The following is a 20673-nucleotide window of genomic DNA, read 5'->3' as shown; positions in this document are numbered from 1 at the left end:
GGGGGACTTGGCTTCCACCTCTGCCAGCAGGTGGACTTATGCCTGCAGCGGGAGTCTGTCTGTTCTTCTATCAGCCTCCCTGCAGTTCCCTCCGAGACCGAGCAGCAGAGATGCGCAAAACGGAACGTCAGACACGGCCGGGGCCCTGGAGGGTGTCTGGCCCACGCTTCCCCCACCTTCTCATTCACTTTATAGCACACACACACACAGCGATGATGGCTCCGGGACTCTGACCGAGGGCTAAGGGGGGCGGTCAACATCTCAGCACACCCAAACCCATTCCTGCGGCCCCCTAACATAAGTTGGGGAGGTCTAGACAAGCCAGTTCCCCCAGCCTATTTTTATTGATGAGAAATCGGAGACCCAGGGAGGTCACATAGCATGTTCATCTCATCAGGACTGCATATAAATCTCCCAACTTTCTGACCCTGTGCTGTTTCTATTACCTCTTCTAAAGACTCCTTCCATTTTCTTTCCTGGAGAACATGCTTCAGATGGCAAGGGAATAGAATTTCTCTGAGACCATGATTCCCCAAATCTCATAAAATCAGGCTCCATTTCCCGCCCCCCCCCCCCCCACCGTCATCACCAGCCACCCTCCTATTTCAGCGAAGCCTTTGGCATCCACCCATAGACATCCTCCCCTTTCTGAGCCCATCTGCTGTCCTGGGTGAGACCAGTGATTCCAGGGGCCGCTCTTACTACGCCCAGACCCATCAGCCCTTCCCACCTCAGCCAGTCGCCTGCAAAGCTGCCATCACCTATTAGAGCATCCTGCTTTCTGGTCACCACCTCTGGTCTCCCAGCCTGCTTGTCCGATGACTCGCCCACAACCATTCTGTAACCCCATTGGGATTTTCGGTCCACTGGCACCTCTCCTTTCTCTCCAGATATAGCCTTCCTCCGCCTTCCCTTCCCTGATTCCAGATACATTCCATCTTCCATCATTTTAGGAACCGCCCCCTCCAATATCCTAAACTCTCTTGACCCTCTGTCTTTTTATTACCCCAGTCTGGCGAAGTCCCAGTTCTGGATCAATTACTCTCTGCTGCTTTCGGCCCGCATCCAGATAACTCAACCCTCTAGAAAAAGGCACAAACTAAGGCAGATCGGCACCTCCAGAAATTCACCATCACCAACCCACCTTATTCTCCAGAAGCACCTGGTGTTCCCACCACATTCCCCTGGTTGTCCCTCTCCTGACTCCCCACAAGGCCTGTGTCCCACCTTCTTCCCCAAACCTCTACCTTCGCCCTCACTCTCCGCAGAGGACCTCACCGCCCTCTTCACAGAGAAACACAAGGCCTCGGGCAGGACCCCTCGGCTCGTCACACCAGACCCCCAGACACACCTGCCTCGGTGCCTGTCTTCCCTGCTTCCCTCCTTCCCTCCTGTGTCAGCGGAGGAGGCCACTGCTCCCCCAAGCTGGGTTCTTGATCCTGTTCTCCGGTCTCCTTGGGAACATCCTTCCCACCATGCTCAAGCTTCTCCCATCTTCAACAACAAAAGCAAAAGCCTTCCTCAGGACCCAGCTCTGCTCCCTCGCACCTTGTCTCCTTTCTCCTGCCGAGCCAGGTCTCCAGGTCTCCCGGGAGAGTTGACCGCCCTGGCGCTCCTCTCCTCTTGCCGGTGTCTGCACCTCCCATTTCTCCCCCTGCCCCGCTCCAGCCCGGCTCCCTCCCCCGTCCTGCTCTCCAGAGCGCTCTACCAGGGAACAGTTTTTAGTTCTCAGAAGCATCTTTCACTCCCTTCTGACACATTCCTTTCCCTTGGCTTCTCTGGCCCCATATTCCTGGCTTTTCTGCTCACTCCCAAGTCATCTTGCTGACTCATCCTTCCCTTCTCCATCTCTAAACGTTGGCGTTCCGTCTGGTCTGGTTCAAGGCACTCTCTTCCGACTAGACACTTGTCCCTAGGCCATCTCATGAAAGGCGTCTGTTAACAGCCACGTGCAGGTGGCACCCAGCCTGCATCCTTTCATCTCCGTTCGTATCCTTAACATCCACCCGTCCAGCTGACGAAGCTGGGTGTCCCGAGAAACCTCAGACCTGGCATATCCAAAGACAGTCTTGATTCTCGTCCTAAATCTCTCACTGCCTTCTCCGCCCCCTGCCGGCTCCCCTCCAGTGTTAGAGAATGGCACCTCCTGCAGCCAGTTGGATACGCGGGGAGTCACTGTCCAGCTTCCCCACACCCCCGCCCTGCACCCCTTGGTGTCCAGCCCCTCACCAGTGGCTGTCTGGTCCCCTGGGTAGCACCCAGACCCCGCCACCCCTTCACAGCTTCCACGTTACCCCAACCTGCACCACTGGGGTCACCTTGTGACCGGTATGCCTGCATCTACCCTCGCACTTCAAGTCCCATCTCGGAATAGCGACCGCAGTGACCTTTAAGGGATACAGATCTGATCTGAGCACAATCTCCCAAACTCTCAAAACACTTCAGTGTTTCCAGCGGTACCAGTGCCCTCTCCTGCTCTGCACCCCGCACATTGGATTCTTTCAGTTCTTGGACTGCTGGCCTCTTTTTCGCCCCTTGGCCTTTACACCTGCTGTTCTTTGGCCCTTGGTCACTCTCTCCACCTCATATTCGTCCTCCCGTCTCTCAGATATCAGCCCAGATAGCCCTTTCTTAGAAGAGTTTCCCCAGGGTACCTCGAGAATCTTCTCAGGCCCGTGTTAGACACTCTCATCATGTCCTGTAGGCTTCCTTCATAAGATGCGTCACGTTACCTAATTATATAATTGTTTACTAGATAAATGTCTGTCTTTGCCAGTAGACTGTGGCGCCATGAGAGCCAGGGCCCTATCTGTTCAGTCCACCATTGTAGCACTGGTTCCTGGCACGTATGAGGCGTTCAGAGAACATTTGGGGGGTGACTTCCTTAGTGAAAGGTCTTTAGATACAAAATGGATCTCATGGGAAAAGCCAGAGGGAAAAGCAACCCCGAGTGAGGCATTGGTAGACCAGCTGACCAGGCCTGGCCCCGCTGTTCCTCTCTCTCCTCCTTTCCCTTCTCTGCCCTCGCCTCCCTAAAGACTCTGCCCGGATTCAAAGGGGATTTACTCCGATTTTCCAAGCAGAGGTACAGGCCCCTCTCCACCAATAGTTTTCAGCAGCAATAGCCATAACCTCTCATATCTGAACAGTTCTTTACAGCCTAAAAGCTCTTCCACGTATGTCGTGGTGTTTGAGTTTTCTATGTCTTTTGAGCCACACTCCAGCTTCCTGTGTGTTACGGACCCTTGGTTCACAGTGGGGGGACCTGTAGCTCAGGAAGGCTTGGCGGCCTTCCCACAGTCGGGGCTGGTCAGTGAGAAGGTGGACTTGAACCCGGTGCTTGTGGCCTCACTTCCATGCTCTCCACACAGGCTTGTAGAGAAGAGGATGCTGCGGGTTCTGGCTTATCCGCAGCGGTGGTACCAAGGAAAAGTCCACAAAGAGCAAAAACCCACGTGGTGTGGGAAGAAGAGGGCGGGTCTGGAGGGTGGCGCGCAGTCTGGTTTTCAGGAGTCTGACCTCCTGTGTGATTAAGGCCAGTCCGGGTTGGCTTTGCGGTGCCTGTGCTGGGCCCCTCACTCGCTCAGATACTTACAGTTCGTCATTCAGTGCTGGGATAGACTCAGCGGTCCAGCTCTCTCTGGGGTCCCCGGAGCCGGAGTGCCCGGGGAATCCACACAGTAAAGAGCCAGGGTGGTTGAGGCTGGTGGGGGACAATGGCTCCTCACCCCTGCCTCCCCAAGGACAAAGTCTGGGCTCTGGAGGCATACACGGCCTCCTTGGCTTGACTTATGCCTCCTTTCCAGCTTCTTTTCCTGCTTCCTTCCGCCTCCCAAATGCTCAGGTAAAACCAACTGCCCCTGGTTCCGCAGCCATCCCGTGCCACCCATGCCTCCAGGTTTTGCTTGGACTGTTCCTTCTGCCTGGGTGCCCTTCATATTCTCCTCGCCTGGCTGATTCTTGCCATGCCTCGATACTTGGCTGTAATGATATCTTTTCCAGGAAACCTTCCCCCAAGCCCGCAGAACTCCTCCCATGTGGGGGCACACTCAGCACATCCTGTTAAAGATCTCTCTTTGCTGTGTCTTCCTCTTCTGCCGAAAAGGAAGCTCCTCAAGGACAGAGACTGTGACTTATCCACGTTGCGACTCCAGTGCCCGGCGTATCGTAGTCACAACAACAATATGTAATAATGGCTTACGATGTGCTAGACGCTATATTAAGTGCTTTATATTAACTCAGGGAACCTCAAAAATAGCCTTATGCTGTAGGTACTATAGCAATTTAAACACACACACACACACACACACACACACACATACTTTTAGGGAACCTGGGTGGCTCAGTCGGTTAAGCATCTAGCTTCAACTCAGGTCATGATCTCATGCTTCATGAGTTTGAGCCCCACATTGGGTGAGCTCGAGCCCTCCCTCGGGTGAGCTCCGCTCCCTCTCTCTCTCTCTCTCCCTCACAAAAAAATAAAAATAAAAAATGTTTTATTTTCAAATATGTGTAGATTCACTAGAACTGCAAAGAAATGTACAGGACGTCCTGAGTTCTCTTCATCCAGCCCTTCCCATGTTAACAGCATACATAGCTAGCGTGCAATATCACAACCAGGAAGCTGACATTGATATAATGAGCTCATCCAAATTTCACCGGTCATATATGCGTTCATTTGTGTGCGTGTAACTTTGTGTAACCAGCACCACAATCAAGATTACTTACCTGTCCGAGGCTCCTTGTGCCAACATTTCTAACCACACCCGCTCATCCCTAACCCCTGGCATCTGCCCCCTGCCCCCATGGCTGCGATTATCTCACAAATGTTACCTAAATGGATTCGCACTGTCTATAATCTTTTGCTTTGGGCTTTTTTTTTTTTTCTTTTACCATCCGTATAATTTCCTTGAGGTTCATCCAGGTTGTTGCCTATGTCAAGAGTTTGTTCCTTTTCATTGCCCAGCAGTATTCTGTGATAGGGATGTGCCATAGTTTAACCATTCACGCACCGCAGTATGTTTGCATTACCCCATTCGAGTGAGAAAACGAACTTGCCCGGGGTTGCTCCACTAGGAAGTGGCACTTAGTATACATTTAGTAACAGGCACCTAATAGATGTTTATTGTACCAAGCTCAGCTCAATGAGGACACTTCACGTTCTTCTCTGGTGTTTTACACCGGGTAGGTGCTCAAGAGATGCTTGCCAGTGAGGCTATGAATGAGACGGCGTCTATATTTACATGGGTGCAGCCACGCCTAACCTAGCCCTGTGCCTAGACATTCACAAGAGAGAACCAGGTCCCTCTCAATGTCTTACATAACTGCACTTTCAGTTTCTCTTGGAATATCAGAAAAGGAAAATTGGGACAGTAAATAGGGTCATACACAGGGCTGGCACTTAATTGCCTAAAATGCCCAAAGCCATTGGTTCCAAATTAATATGTGCCATATTGGCATGGTCGTTTGCATCTAATTTGCAGGTTGCTCATTTTAGCACAACGCGGAGAAACCCTTACAACTCCTGCTTCTTGTCGCCACTGCCCTCTTAGCTGCTCCCGGGTCAGGCTGTGCCACTACAGCCTGTAGAAACAGTGGGTCGGGTCTTGAACTCACCCACCCGAGGCTGAAGAGTCCGCCGGGCCATTTTCTCCTGTAGAAGAGGAGCCGCATTATTGACACTCGGCAGGGGCCTCCGGAGGCTTAATTAAGGAGGATTTGTGGAGCTGTTGGAAGTCCTCAGCCTCAGGTGTGGAGAGCCAAATGCGATTAAGTGATTGGAAGGGAACCACAAGTCAGACTAGTCTCGCTCTTGGGCACAGCACCCGGGAGATGGGCTCGCTTGAGCACCTCTGCCCTCCCTCGGTTGGGAGAGGTGAGGTGCCAGAGAGCCAGCCCCGGGCTCCAGCGACAGGGACACATCGGAGATCAGCGGGGTCTCCAGGGCGAGACTTTCACAGAGGGTGTTGGGAAACGTGTCCCAGGGCCTCCAGGGGAACCTGTGGTTTTATTCCAACCAAGGCCTTACCAAGGGCCCGGGGTTAGAGGGACAGATAAAAAGGGTAGGTCCGGGTAGGTCCTGCCCTCAAGGAACTGCTAATGGGTTGACCTCTGCTCAAAGCAAGGAAGAATAATTAAACGCGGGAACTAAATTGTACAGGCCCTAAAGCTTATGGTAGTGGGTGGAAACGAGAGACCGCGTTAATTGGAGGACATGTCCTGGAGGAGGTGAGACACACACGTACCCCCCACCCCGCCCCCCGCAAGCCTGAGCTGAAGAATAAGCCTGGGAACGTGCTTCCCAGCAGTGCTAAACCAGTGACCCTGGCTCCAGGAGAAAGCGTTGGCCGAAAGCAAATACGGAGCTAGTGTGGAGTTCACCAAGGGGCATGAAACAAGGCTTCAGAGTAATTTTGACCTTGCGGCAGGCGATTCGGGATGGTGTCCTCAGACCCCTGGGAATGCATGACCCCTCTCTGTTGTCAGAGGCACTTCTGAGGAAGAGCTGGAGGAAGGGAGGATAGTTGGGAGTAGTTGGGGAGGCAGAACGGTCTGTTGGGGGGAATGGGCAAGTTAGGCAGTGGGGCCAATACTGGGGAGACGGTATGTGTGATCGGAGACCCACGTCCTAAGGAGCTCAGGTGGAGGTTCGGCGCTTTAGGGCACTGAATGGGGAGGAGCTACCCCTGGGACGGTGACTGGGATAGAGGTAGAGCTGCTGGGATGGGGGGAGTGGGGAGATGCTGCACAGAGGCCGTAAGGAGAGGCAGCCACGGAAGAGTGGGGAGAGGCTGGTCCCGGAGGGAAGGTGAGCGCTGGGAGCACCGAAGCCGGGAAGAAACCTCCCAAAAGGAAGGGTTTTAGCCACCATGGGTGATTCCGGCCAGAGCCCCAGAGCCCCAGAGCCCACCAACCCCTGAGAAAACGCTGCTGGATGATGGCGCATGGCCGCATGGCCGGGAGAGGGAGGAGGCTGTGTGTTTCGAGGGAGTAACAGACAGAAGGGGCATTCTGATGGTTGTTCTCAAAGGTGAAGAGAGGATACATGAAGGACTAGGTTTCCTGAGGAGGGGGGAAGGGAAGAGAGTGGTGTTCACAGGGAGGAAACCTCTCTCCCAAGTCAGAGGGCAGCGAGAGAGAGTGGGCCGCGAGGGGGCGGGCAAAGGGGGTCACGCCCGCCACAGGCACAGGCCCCCTGAGGTGGGCAAGGTCATCTCTGCGGAGCGCAGGGTGCGGAAGGAAGGAAGCACAGCGAGCAGCAGGTGTAGACAAGGGCTCTGCAGAGTGCGCCAGGGCGGCAGCAGGAGAGGCATGAACGGATTGCAGCAGAGGGGGCGGGTGAAGCCGGAATCATGAATCTATAATAGGGCTGGTCTGTCGGCTTCCGTACTTCTCCCTGCGATGCTTTGGGAGGAGAGAGATGGGGGCAGGGAGAACCGAGACAGGGGCAGCAGTGGCCTCAGTTTCCCAGGCTGCCCAGCCTTCTGCAGAGAGACCCTCCCAGCCTGGCCTCTTCCTGTGAACGACCCAGCGAGGAGGTCCGTTCGCCCGGCCTTGTCGCCTGGGGAACTCTGCACTTTGCAGAGCTTGAGGCCGTTTCTATTTGGCCCGACTTGTCAGTGGGCCCGGTTCTAAAAGAGCCGCATTTGCCCTCCCCTGCTCTCTCTGCCCTGTTCTCATTTTTCTCCCCTCCTTGCTCTTGAGGCCGCAGCTTAATAGCCTGCAAGAGGGTCAGATAGGGAAGATGAATGCCGGCTGGTGGGGGGACTGCCCGGGCCTCTCCGTGAGGGAGGCGATGGAAGGCGGGGAACAGACAATGGATAATCCAAGGAGACAAACAGGCACGGGGAAGAGCTTGCAGGATAATCCGAACGGTATTTCCACTCGTGCTTGGTATGTGCTGTGGTGACCTCAGTGCCTCCGATCTGCTGGTCTAATTACGTCTGGCTTGGAGAACGCTGGTTGCAGTTCCCAGAGTAGAGTAGGCAGTGAGGAGAAACCAGGATGGGCAAAAAATGTTTGTTGGAAAGCCACCAAGGGAATAATCCTCAAGTGCAAGCACAGGCAGGATGGAGGGTCTGTGATGGCTGCCGTCCTAAGACTTGAGGCACCAGAGCAGCCCAGATGCTGGCAGGTTCCTGATCAACGTATTCCTCACACCTTGTGTGTTGACCCCTTCGTGGCCATGTTAACCAGGGAGAATGGCTGGCAAATCCCTTAGGAGGAATGTCAGGGCAGCGGTCCAGTAGGACTTCCCTGTCCCTACCTGGACCTTGCTGACATTCCCCAAGTCCACAGGCTGATGCCTCTGGATGCTCTTTGCTGGAGGAACTATGAAGACCCCCAGGGACTGCTGCCCTCCCCTCTCCCCCCCCTCCCCCCGCCACCCCCAACATTGGTCGATGCTTCCTTTGCACATTTGCTATGCATTAGTGTGTGGTCCAAATGAAGGCCGGAAAGGGCCTCCAAGGGAAAGCACATGAGATGGAAGGAAGATCCAGGCTCTGGAAACGATCCATTTGAGGAAACATGGGTTCTGGTTTCCGCTCCGGCCTCAGTGTCCTGTCTAATCTTGAGTAGCTCACCAAAGCTTTCAGGGCCTCCGTGTCCCTGCTGATGTCATCTTTCCATCTCAGTCCCTTGAGCAGGGAGGTTAGTAGAACCGGTTTCCAGTCGTCATGAAACCAAGCTGTGCTGTGCCCTAGGCAGTGGCATCCCTAGCTCCTCCCAGACTTATGACAGGGCTGGACTGTTTCTCAGGGTCCAGACAAGGGACTTTGGCTAATCTAGAGCCGCCTGACTTGTGTCTAAGGCCTTCCTCCCGGCTACTTACCAGTTGTTTGACCTTGAAATTATTCTTTGCCTCCAGGTCAACTTTTTATCCATAAGACTTATACCCTCACACCAAGATGTTTGGGAAAATAAGATAACATGTGAGAAAGCATTGTGCAAATTCTCAAATGTGCTGTCACAGTTAGAGGTTGAGAGGGAGAGGTGGCAGGGAACAGGGAAAGATCAAGGGCTTGAGTCCTACAGAGTTCACAGGCCAGCTGTTTGAGAGTTTGTGGCCTTGGACGAGTTGGCGAATGTGTCCTAGTCTTGATTGCATCTTTAATAAGGTGGACGTAAGTAAGCCGGGTCGGGGAATTATCGCGAGGTCCAGATGACATGGTGTTTGTCAAGGGTCAGACGTATAGTAAGTGCTCCCAAAATGTTCCTCCCTGCCCTGTATCTCATCCCTCCCAGGCCTTCAAGTCAAGGTCGACTCAGAAGACATCATTTGCATACATTTTCAGACGTTCAGCCTGTCCTGGCATTGAGCTGTGGAAATGCCACACTGTCGGCACCTTCCCCAGGGTCTCCTCTTTAAGCCCGTGTCTTCAGTCTTTGGGTTTCTTCTTTCTGTCCAAGGGCCATCCCGTGGTGCTCCACTTCTGCTTCCCCAGCCAGCAGCAGGCTGCTCCGTGATGTTTGCCAGGGTGCCCAGGGGACAGGAGTGCTGGAGAGGGCTCCTTGTCAGAACAATTCTTTTTCCCTGATGAGGGGGCCCACTCCCTGTCCTGATCCTTCTTCGCCCAGAGAGCTGCCCCACATTTCCCACTACTGCTTCCTCTATGCTGGAGTGTGGCCAACCTCTAACCCTCCCTGCCAAGGGCATCTGGGAGTCCTTAAGCACCCCGCCACCCCTCATGGCTCCCAGCAGGATGGCACTTAGGCCATTTGACTGGGCACATGTCCAAGCCCCTGTAGTCTTGTTTGTGGACCACGTGTCTCAAAAATCACCCTTGGGGAGGACAGGGATGTTATTAACAATGTACATTCCCAGACAGCACCCCAGACCAACTAAATAGATTCCAGAGCGGCCAGAAATCTGCATTTTAAATAAGTCCCCGTGTGATTCTTACGCACAGTAAAATTTGAAAGCCGGTGGTGTCTTTTTTTCCTCTCTCATTTTTATTGAGGTGGGACTCCTACAGTGAAACACACAAATCGTGAGGTGTGCAACTTGATGAATTTGTCCACAGGGTTCGTGATGCCCCCCAGGTTACCCCAGCCCAGATGGAGATGCAGAACCCTTCCAGCTCCCCCGAAGGCTCCCTCATGTGACCTGGAGACGTGGCCACTATTCAGAGTTCCAGCGACATGGGCTAGTCTCGCTGTTTTCAAATTTCATATGATTGGAGCATTGGCTTCTTTCAATGTTACGTCAATACTCCTTACTCTTAAAGGCCCAGACGACTCCTCCTCCATTCCCTGCACTTGCCCTTTCCCCCAAGATAGGTAGGTAGACAGGCAGGCAGATAGGAACAAATGAAAAAAGAAAGAAAGGAAACACAGTCTTCTAGGTCCTGACCTTAAACCCCTCTGCTGCAGCTTCCTCTCTGTCCTCCCCTCCTCGAGCCTTGTGGAAGTCACGTTCGGTCACCGGCCTTCAAGCATTAGTGCTCTTGGAGGCTCAGGACCTGTCACTCTGCGGCCGCGGAGGACCTGGCCGCCCATTCCCCTGCCGATCTCTCCATCAGCTGCCGGGACCACTCATTTGTTGTGTGTGGACTGCCAGAGAGTCCAAGCACATTCCAGATGAAATTGGCCAATTTAAGCTACAAATGAAAAGACAAATGAGATGGAAATTGCACAGAACAAGCCTACTTCTCATCAGTAGGTATCAGTCCTGACATGCTGAGCTGAGCAACTTCTTTAGGCTTTTCCCTGCAGCTGAGGTCAGAAAGGCTTTCCCAGCCTCGGTGAACCCCAACCCCTTCGCATCTGGCCAGGGCCAGGCAGAGGAGCAGCCCAGGAAGCTTTGAGGGGAAGCTAGCAGGGGGGAGGCGAGGGGAGGGGTAGGAGGGGACAGGCCGAGGACCCAAAGCAGATACGGAAACAGGACAGTACAAAAAGAGGATTCGGTCATTCCAAAAAGAAGGGAAAAAAATAACGTTTTGAGCACCTACTATGTGCAGGCCCTGTGCTGAGTGTTCAGATTACAACAACAGACAACGCTTGCCCTTAAGGGGCTCCCAGCCCAGGGGAAGGAGAGAGAGAAAAGACGTGAGGAGGAGAGAAAAAGCGAGAAGAGAAGGAAACAAGGGAGGACAGCTGGAGGGTGTGCAGGACATCGATGAGCACACACCGCTGGAAAGGAGGAGTGAGAGCATCCCCACCCCCACCCCCACCCCAGGCAAGCCAAGGCCATCTCAAGACCAGGGATGTCCCGGAGCAGAAGGGTACAAAGTCCTGGACCAGGGAAGGCCAACCACGAGGGAAGCCTGGCCAGAAAGCCTCACCAACAGCTGATCGGTTCTTGGTGAAGTGTGGAGGGGCGTGGCTGGCAGGGAGTGAACTCACCCATCCAGACAACCAATGAGTAAAAAATTCAGATGGGGGCGTATTGCCTATTGTGTAAAGAGGAGTGAAAAACCCAGGGGTTCTCAATCTCTGGAAACTCGTGCATTTTCTGAGTCCGAGTTGTTGCGGAGGCAGGGACTACGAATTTGTTTTCGTATGGATCCAAGCTAAATACAATTTTTGCGATAATAATAATAATAATGGCAAACACTTATGAAGCACTTACAATGAGCCAGGCTGTTCTAAGCACTTACCATGTATTAGTTCATTTGCATAGTAAATATGCAGGGGGAGGGGGAATACTAATGCATTTCAAAGCCAAGCAAGAATGACTTTTGGACTCTCTGTCTCCTCCCCACCGCAGCCCAATACACACACTGTGAAAGCTGACCACTGAAAAGCTCTGAGCCCAATCTCCCTTGCTGGGGTGACGTGACGCAGAAGTCCTGCGGGGGGCTAGATTTGGAAGCAGCTCCGGGAACGCTTGAATGAGTCCAGATCGTGGGCCAGACCGGCTCACCCTCTCCCTGTCCTTGTCCTCATCCTCTAAGCTGAAGTGCTCCAAGACAGGCCCCACGCTAGGTGCTCAGGTAGAAAGGGACCCAGGAGATGCCCTGAAGATGATGGCTGGTCATTAGAGGGAGCGTGGCCCCCTGTCTGCCCGTTACCACAGCCAGAATCCACATGCATCAAGCCATCGTGGATGTCACTAAGCCTGACTGCCACCAGGGAGCTAGTTTCCATAGTGACAGAGGTACACTAGACCCTTTACATCCCGAGGGAGACATCATAGCCCTTCCTGGATCCACGGAGTGGAGACTGCCATGTAATCTTCCCCATCAAACACAGCCAAGGAGGACGGGGAACTGCACGGGGGACGTGGCTAGCGAGGGCAGAGTCATCGAGCTCCGCTTGCCGGGACGTTTCCCTGGACGGGTCTCTGGCACGTGCCGCTCAGCACCGCGCACCGCTCCGTATCAGATGGGGTTTGCTTGTTGCAGGAGAAATCACTTTATGATACACCGGACAGCGCCAACTGCTGCTTTTCGAACCACACAGCCACGAGGGACTTCGGTTAAACACGGTAGGCCCAACATCTCCATGTTCCACCCTGCTGCCACGCCACAATAAGGGTGAGGGAGTGGAAAAGTTACAGAAGCCCCCAAGGGCAAGGGAGAGAACAAAAGCAATCAGCAATGCCTATACCGCTTCGGAAGTTGAGAAGCTAACTGACTCGGGTTGATAGAGAAAAACCTGGAGACCCCGGAGGCACCAATGAGAAATGGGCAGATTCTTTTTTTTTTTTTAAATGTTTACTCATTATTTTTGAGAGAGTAAGAGAGAGTGTGCACCACCCCCCCCGAGCAGGGGAGGGGCAGAGAGAAAGGGGGGCAGAGGATCCGAAGGGCTCCACGCTGACAAGAGAGACCCCCGAGATGGGGCTCGAACTCCTGAACCGCGAGGTCATGATCTGAGCCAAAGTCAGATGCTTAGTCGACTGAGCCACTCAGCCACCCCAGAAATGGGCGGATTCTTGCTAGAGAGCCGCAGAAAGGCTCAGACACTGGTGACATGTGAAAATAGGGTAGGGAGTACGGCCAAAAACAGGAAAGCGATCCCCCAGAGGAGGTGAGGCGATATATGGAAAAGTGGGGATTTCCTGGAAGTTTGCAAACCAAATGGAGACACCCCCCCCCACCACCCTTTTCCTCCTGTTGGCTTTAGGAATGCTGGTGGCTGGGCAAATGGCCACATCTGGGGGCTCCACCGACCCCTCCCCATGGTGAGACCAGCAGTTAACAAGCTGTGCCGATGCACACAGAGCTCCCAGTCAGCTTTTAAATGCCTTGCTCGTAAATATGAGCCAACAGCCAGGGATTACTAGAGTTTTGAGAAGAGCATCAAATATAAAAGGAAACAAGCCAAAGTAAAGGGAAAACAACCCGAAGAGGCCAGTACTATGCAAGGCACAAAAGAAAACATAAAAACCACCACCACCCATTCGGGACGCCTGGGTGGCTCAGTTGGTTGAGTGTCCGACTTCGGATTGGGTCATGATCTCGTGGTCCATGAGTTCAAGCCCCGCGTTGGGATCTGTGCTGACAGCTCAGAGCCTGGAGACTGTCTCAGATTCTGTGTCTCCCTCTCTCTCTGCCCCTCCCCGACTCATGCTCTGCCTCTCTCTCTCTCTGTCAAAAATAAACATTAAAAAAATTTTTTTAGGGGCGCCTGCGTGGCTCAGTCAGTTGAGAGACTGACTTCGACTCAGGTCACGATCTCACGGTTTGTGAGTTTGAGCCCCGCGTCGGGCTCTGTGCTGGCAGCTCGGAGCCTGGAGCCTGCTTCTGATTCTGTGTCTCCCTCTCTCTCTGCCCCTCCCTCCCTCATGCTCTGTCTCTCTCTGTCTCAGAAATAAATAAACATTAAAAAAAAAATTTTTTTTTTAAAAAGAGCATTTAAAAACCACCACCACCCTTGACATCCTCAGAAAGATGAGGGTGCCCACAGAACGCACAGCGGCCTTTTTAAAAAATTGAGATAGAATTCACATAGCATAAAATTCACCCTGTTAATATATACAATGTAGTGGTTTTTCGTCTACAAGGTTGTGCACCCATCACCACCATCTAATTCCAGAACATCTTCATCATCCCCAAAAGAAACCTCATACCCGTACAAGAGTCACTTCCCCCTTCTTTCCTTCCCCAGCCCCAGGCAAGCACTGATCTCCCTTCTGTCTCTATGCTGGGCCTCCCTATTCTAGACACTTCGTAAGTGGAAGCATACAAGACGTGGCCTTTGTGACTGGCTTCTTCCACTCCACACACTGTTTTCAAGGTTCATTCATATGGTGGCAGGTAGCTGGGCTTCCTTCCCTTTTAGGGCTGAGTAAACACTGCACTGTATGGATATGTCACATTTCATTCATTTATCACGTGATGCGCATTTTGGGTGATTTCTGTTTTTTAAGGAAAATGCAGAGAATAAGAATGAGCTCTTATAAAGTGAACTTATATATTCTGCTTCCTTAAATGAAAATGATTACTCTCCAAATTGCAAGGATCCCCGAGGTGCCCCACAACTGATGAAAAGAGACCCTTTGAGTCTTCGTGAGACGCATTTCAAAATTTCAGAACATCGGGGATAAAGGGAAGAGTCTACAAGTCTCTAGAAAGAGACCGGCTCTAGGGTAGCGGCCGACTTCCCAGCAGTCCCCCATTGAGATCATGGAAAAATGCCTTCAAACATTCAAGGGAAAGTTGCTTTTAGTCTAAAGTTCTGTTTCCAGTCAATCTATCCATTACTTAGGGAGAGCAAATGAAGACATTTTCAAACATGCACATTTTCAAGAAACGTCTTTTTCGACGGTGCCTTAAGGATGTGCCCCACCGACATGAGAAAAACGACACGAAACCCAGGGGGAGACACCGACGGTAGGAAGACTTACCACCAGAGGGAAGAGCAGGAAGGAATATGCACCAACATAACAGTGGTTAGCCTGAGGAGGTGGAAAAGGAGATTGCTTAAATTTCCCCCATATGTTTTTCCGTCTTTCCAGATCCGTGAGGGTCTCTCTGCTCTGCTAGGCTGAGAACAGCCCCAGGACAGAGCGGGGACTTGTTCATCTCGTTTATCCCCGACACCTGGCAGAGAACAGGCACAGAATCAATGCTTCAGTTGAATGTATGGAGGGAGGGAGGAGGGAAAAAGAAAAACTAGGAAGGAGAAATCCCCCACCAAATGTAAACCAGAAACTGAATGGGACCAGGGTCGGGATGCCGTAAAGTTTTTATAGACCTTCTGGCTGGGAAATCAGGTTGGCTAGAGAACAAGGAAGGTGACCAGCCTCGGGCGTCCCTCAGGGCTCCCCCGCCTGGGGCCGGGGAAGCCAACTCCTGCTGTAAATAATCTCCCCAGCCCCCAGGGCGCGCGCGGGCATGGAACTTCACAGTTGAGAGGGACCAGCTTTCCTGCGGCCAAGTACTTTTACTGGCCTCGTCAGAATCAGAAGCCCAGAGTTCCAGTGTGTGACCTCCTACACGTCTCTTCCCTGCTCTGGGCCTCAGTTTCTTCCACTGAAAAACAAGGACGCAAAACGAAATGGGCGTGAGGTGCCTTCCAGCTCTGACCTGAGACCCTGCAACATCCCGGGCAACGGAGGACCAGCTCACCTTGCTTAGGCGCAGAAGCTGCCCAAGGCGCGGGCCCCCAGGTGAGGATAGAGACGGGGGGAGTCTCCACCTCCCAGCCACCTCCTGCCGCCCGCGCCCGCAGCTTCTGAAATGGGTGCAGGTGCGGAACAGCCTTGGGCCAGTTTTTTCCCCCAGGAGGCAGACACTGGCCTGGGACAGCAGGTACGCAGCCAGCCGCCAAATCAGAATCGCCTGCTTCGGAACTGGTCACAGTTCCATCGGCAGGTTTCTGGGCTCAGGGGCCAGAGGACTGGGATGGGTATTTGCATGTGAACAAGCGCTCCAGGTGACCCTTGGGCATGTTGACTTGGGAACTGGTGGATCAAGGGGGCTGGGATTTGGGAGAGGAGGTTCAGCGCTCATAATCGAAATAAGTACCATGCATCCAGCACCTACTCCACGTGGGGCACTTTTTGACGTCTCTGATCTTTACAACAACCACCCCGTAAAGTAGGTATTATTACTCTAATTGTACAGAAGAGAAAACCGAGACCCAGAGCAATTAACTGGCCAGACATCGCACCGCTAAGCAGACAAAGAGCCAACATTTTTAACTCTGGTCCTTCTTTGCCCTTCTACCGCACAAGCCTGGCTCTTTGCTTAGGGCCTAAACGGCTGTTTCCTACCTGCCTCCGGTGTTTGGAGGTGCCCTGCTGAACGGGGAGGGGAGGGGGGGTTCATGCAGAGGAGGAGCGGAGGGCACAAGGGGCCCGCTGCCCATCACTGCTTTGCCCTGTCCCTCTGCCTCTCAGGCCAGTCTCAGGCTCCCAGGAGCCGTTTGGACAGGGCGTGAAGTATCCGCAACTTCCGTCTTCCCTCCTTCCCAGCTTCCTATCGTCTCCCTAATTAAAGACGCCCGGAATAATTCCCCCTGCTGTGTGCTGCTGGCAGTGTGCCCACAGCCCTCCGGGAAGGCAGCTGCGGCACCTGGTACCCTCGCACCGTGGAGACACCTGGGCACCCGCAGGGGACACCTGGGGAAGGGGGACAGAGCAGGGGAGAGAGGAAGCAGCCCCGGGCTGGGGTAGGGGAGGCGCCTAGTAATGAGTAAGCCCTACATTTGGGAGGAGGGAGGTGCCAAGAGTTCTCACCCCTCCCATCCCCACCCCCCACCCCCACCCCTGCACCTTAGGCAGAATTACCCAGTCCCCAGTCTAAAGAGTTTTCTGAGAGTTTCCGTCAGCCCTGTCGCCTGCTCGTGTGTCCGACAGCGCCTCGGTCAGGATGCTTTCTGAGAAGCCCCCACCCCAGAGCCTTGGCCTTGGCCCTGGCCGTTCCCTCTGCCTGACAGTGACCAACCGCTTGGCTTGCCCGGGACAGAAGGGGTTTGGGGGGATTCAGGACTTAAGCGCTAATGCCGGGAAATAGGGATGAATTAGTCAACGTGCCCCACCTCCTCCTCATTCAGGTCTCAGGCCGCGTGTCCCCTCCCCAAGGGGACTTCCCTGGCCCCTCGGAGGAAAGTGGCACCAAGCCACTCCACCCTGACTCCGTGTTGAGTGACGGGACTCGTTTTCTGTTGCTGCCACAGACTTCCCGTACACTTAGCCGCTTGGAACAGCACCCACATGGCGGCCCACAGTTCTGTAGGTCAGAAGCCCATCTGGGCTGGCTTGGCTGGTTTCCCTCTGCTCCGGGTTTCAAAAGGCCAGAATCAAGGTGTCGGCAGCTCTGGAGAGAATCTGCTTCTGAGTTCGCTCGGGTGGGCATCTTTGGAGGGCCATCCTCCTTTCCATGTTCCTTCAGAGCCGTTGGCACCATCTGATGTCATATCTACTTACATGCTGATTCTCCATTCATTGCCCATCCTCCTCCCCTATCCTAAGCTCCACGAGGGAAAGGATCGTGTCTCTATTGTTCACTACGGTGTCCCTAACCGTCCCTAAACAGTGCCTGGCGCGCAGTAGGTCACTGGTGTCGGTTGAATGAATGAATGTTACAAGGGCTGCTGAATGCTCAGTAGAAATGAGAACTTCTGGCAACGTCCAAGGAGGCTTCCCAGGGCTCACCCCTCAGCTGGTCAGATCACAGGCGGTCCGGCAGGGAGTCGCCCGAAGGCTAGAGCGCCCCCTCCTGGCAGCTGCGCTGGAGCCCTGAGCCCGGCTGGCTTCCGCTCTACCTTCTGACCTGCCGCTTCCCCACCCTGCCCTTCTGACTTATTCTCCCCTTCTCCCACCCAGCACCCCCAGATCCTCGGTGTCCCTGCCTGAGGGTCCTAAAGGGCAGACACCTGAGGCCTGGTGAAGAGGTGGAGGACCGGTCCAGGAGGAGGCAAAGACTGCTATGCCTCCGCTGGGTTCAAAGCCAATCCACCTGGGACTTCAAACAATTAATTTCCCCAATCTGCAAAACGATCAGCTTCGGAGGGAAAACAATTAGCCCAGTGCAAATTGTAATTGTCATCTCACTCCTGATTTTAATTTGGACTAATGAGGGCTAAGTGAGCCAGTCTTCCCACTGCCCCGTGGCCCTGGGCCCTCACCCGCCAGGGGCATTTAACCCTCAGCTGCCCGCCTCGCACGAGTGGCTGAGGGACGCTTGCAGGCGGGCACGGGGACCGTGGCTGGGCTGAGCAGGAGACAGCAGGTGCCGGCAGGAGGGAGGGAAGAACAGAGTGCCTCCGGCCCACAGGGGAGCTGCCTGTTTACAAGGCCCCCAGGCAATCAAAGTTTTATTGAACAGAATTGACTACTGGCTCGCTCCTCTGTCACAGCCAGTTAACTCCGGCTGCGCAGTCTCCGGGGACCCGCTTCCAGGAGCATCTGGCTGCCTCCCCTGGGCCAGGGCGCCTCTGCCCGGCCCTGTTCTTCCTCACCCACCCCGCTGCTCTTCGTAGAGGGGCTGGAGAGGGCTCTCGGGCCCACCACCTGCTGGTCACGGGGGTCGGTCTAACGCCAACTCCCACTGAACACGCTAAGGCCTAGAGAGGGAAGGGACCTGTGCTAGGTCACACAGGGGTCCATCATGCTTTGTAATTATTACTGAATGGTGTCCTCTGTCCTCAGACACGTCTTTCCTCTGTGGCCCCGGGCTTGGCAGCCAGCGTAATGCCCGGGGTACTGCAGATACAGGAGAGAAGGAAGAATGCCAGGGCCCGAGTCCTCGTCTGTGTTCTTCTACCACGCCCCTCCCCCCACTTAGCCTCGGCTCTGGTTAGGTGGGTTCGATTCATTCATTCATGCATCACTCGTTCATTGCTGGAGCCGTGGGCGGGGGGGGGGGGGGGAGGCGCATACTAGGTGCCTGGACACAGAGACAAGTAAGGCCCATTCCTGCCCTGTAGGACCTCACAGTCTAGTGGTTCAGCCCTGGGCCCCAAACCCTCAGTGGGCGGCTCGTCCGTGACCCCAGATCCCGAGTGGCGGCAGGTAAAGGAATCAACTCTGGCTTCTGGCTTCTGCCCCTGGCTGCGGGGCCACCCTCAGCTCACCCACATCTTTGAGTCGCTGCTGCTTGTAAGTCTGGAGTCAGGAATCCTGAGCTCTTGTCCCGGCTCCCCCACCAATTTGCCATGTGACCTTGCGCACATCCATTCCCCAGGCTCTCCCGTCTGGAAGCCAGGGCCCCGGGTTCCGCAGCTTCCGCCTCTGGATTCTGTGACTCTGGCGCAACCTCATCCCGGTTCCATGTGCTGGTGTCTAGTCCCGGCCTGCCACCACCGCTGGGTCACCTGGAGGCCCTGAGCCTCCTGTTCCTCATCTGCAAAGCGGGGAAGGTGGCGACCAGCTGTCTGCGTGGTGAGGTCTCCCTGCAGGTGAAAGTGTTTACAAAGCGGCGGACAGGGGCTCCTGGGTGGCTCAGTCGGTTGAGCGTCCGACTTCGGCTCAGGTCATGATCTCGCGGTCCGTGAGTTCGAGCCCCGCGTCGGGCTCTGTGCTGACGGCTCAGAGCCTGGAGCCTGTTTCAGATTCTGTGTCTCCCTCTCTCTGACCCTCCCCTGTTCATGCTCTGTCTCTCCCTGTCTCAAAAATAAATAAGACATTAAAAAAAAAAAAAAAAGCGGCGGACAAGCGGCAGGTGCCCACGGACCCCACGACTAGGAGAGTGTTATTACTGTGCCCCGGTGGTCCCTACCTCTCAGGCGCCACCCTTCACCCCAGTGGAGGCAAGTGGGCCGGTGGAAGGTACACGAAACGGGGAAGCGGGAGAGGAAGGGCTTCTCCCTCTCTCGGCCTCGGCTTCCTGGGGCCGCTGGGCTGGATCTTGTCTCCGGCTTCTAACCCTAATGAGCCCAGTTCTGCAGTGAAGACCCCTCCAACAGCGAGGGCAGCCTGCGAGAGCTCACAGCCTCGTCAGTGTCCTGCCCGGGCCCCTCTTGCTGTCTCCTGACGGAAGGCTGCCCTTCTCCAACATTCTCCTCCTCTTGGCATTTTCTCCATCATCCCCTCCCTCCCCCCTGCGTGCCCCCAGCCCGTTTCCCTTCCCCACTGCTTGTCTGGCCTTTGGTGACTTTACCTGGGCCGCCTGCCTGGAATCTCTTTCCTCCCTACGCTGCCCCCACACCCACGTCTGCTCCGGCGGAGGCCGCATCTGCCTCCCACCTCTCCTGGGCCTGGCCCGAGGGAAGGGAGGTCGGGTCCACAGCCTCAGTACCCGTTCCCGTCAGAGGAGGCTTAGAACCCATCATCAGACGCTCGTCTCTTGTCACCAAAGAACAGGAACCAGCCCCTCCAGCATGGCTGCCTCCTCATGGCAGGACGTTCTCACGGCAACCCCTGTTGCTCAGCGTGAGCCGTGACCCCAGGTGTTCGAGTGTCTCCCCCTCCCCCCAGAACGCATACCTGGTCTTTCCCTTCTGCTCAGATATCTCATGCCCGTCGGCCGATGGGGTCCGCGGAGATGCAGCCTGCCCCGTGGAGAAGTGGGTGTCCTGGGTGAGGGCAGACCTGGGATCTCCATCTGTGGTTATCAAGGGCTACCTGGGGAAGCATGCAGGCCCCTGGGTTTCACCTCCGGAGAGGCCCATTCTGGGAGACTGGATTCCAGGAATCTTCGTGATGAACAGGCACTCTGGCCGGATGATCGTGGCTCGGAAAGACCTTGGACCACCGTCTGTGAAACATTGGTCTGGATCCCCCAGGCAGAGCTCTTGTCGCCTGCTCTTATTTTTTTTGTAAGTTAATTTAATTTGAGA

At 54.6% G+C, this 20673-nt stretch overlaps 1 protein-coding gene across 3 annotated transcripts in view; it reads left to right on the top strand.

Moving 5' to 3' along the window:
- Positions 1-20673, top strand: part of LRRN2 (leucine rich repeat neuronal 2) — a 54043-nt gene that overhangs the window by 6323 nt on the left and 27047 nt on the right. The window contains exons 1-2 of one of the 3 annotated variants that reach the window (XM_040462311.1): positions 16986-17129; positions 18545-18696. The exons of 1 other annotated variant lie outside the window; for it this stretch is intronic. The gene's annotated coding sequence lies outside the window, so the exon portion shown is untranslated. Of the gene's footprint in view, positions 1-16985; positions 17130-18464; positions 18697-20673 lie in introns of those variants that run through there. One more of the 3 variants, XM_040462310.1, reaches the window with a different exon arrangement.

The sequence above is a fragment of the Herpailurus yagouaroundi genome, unplaced genomic scaffold, assembly GCF_014898765.1.
Source record: "Herpailurus yagouaroundi ecotype Mexico unplaced genomic scaffold, PumYag 308, whole genome shotgun sequence".
Lineage (NCBI taxonomy): Eukaryota > Metazoa > Chordata > Mammalia > Carnivora > Felidae > Herpailurus > Herpailurus yagouaroundi.
This window is presented reverse-complemented; position numbering and strand designations above follow the sequence as displayed.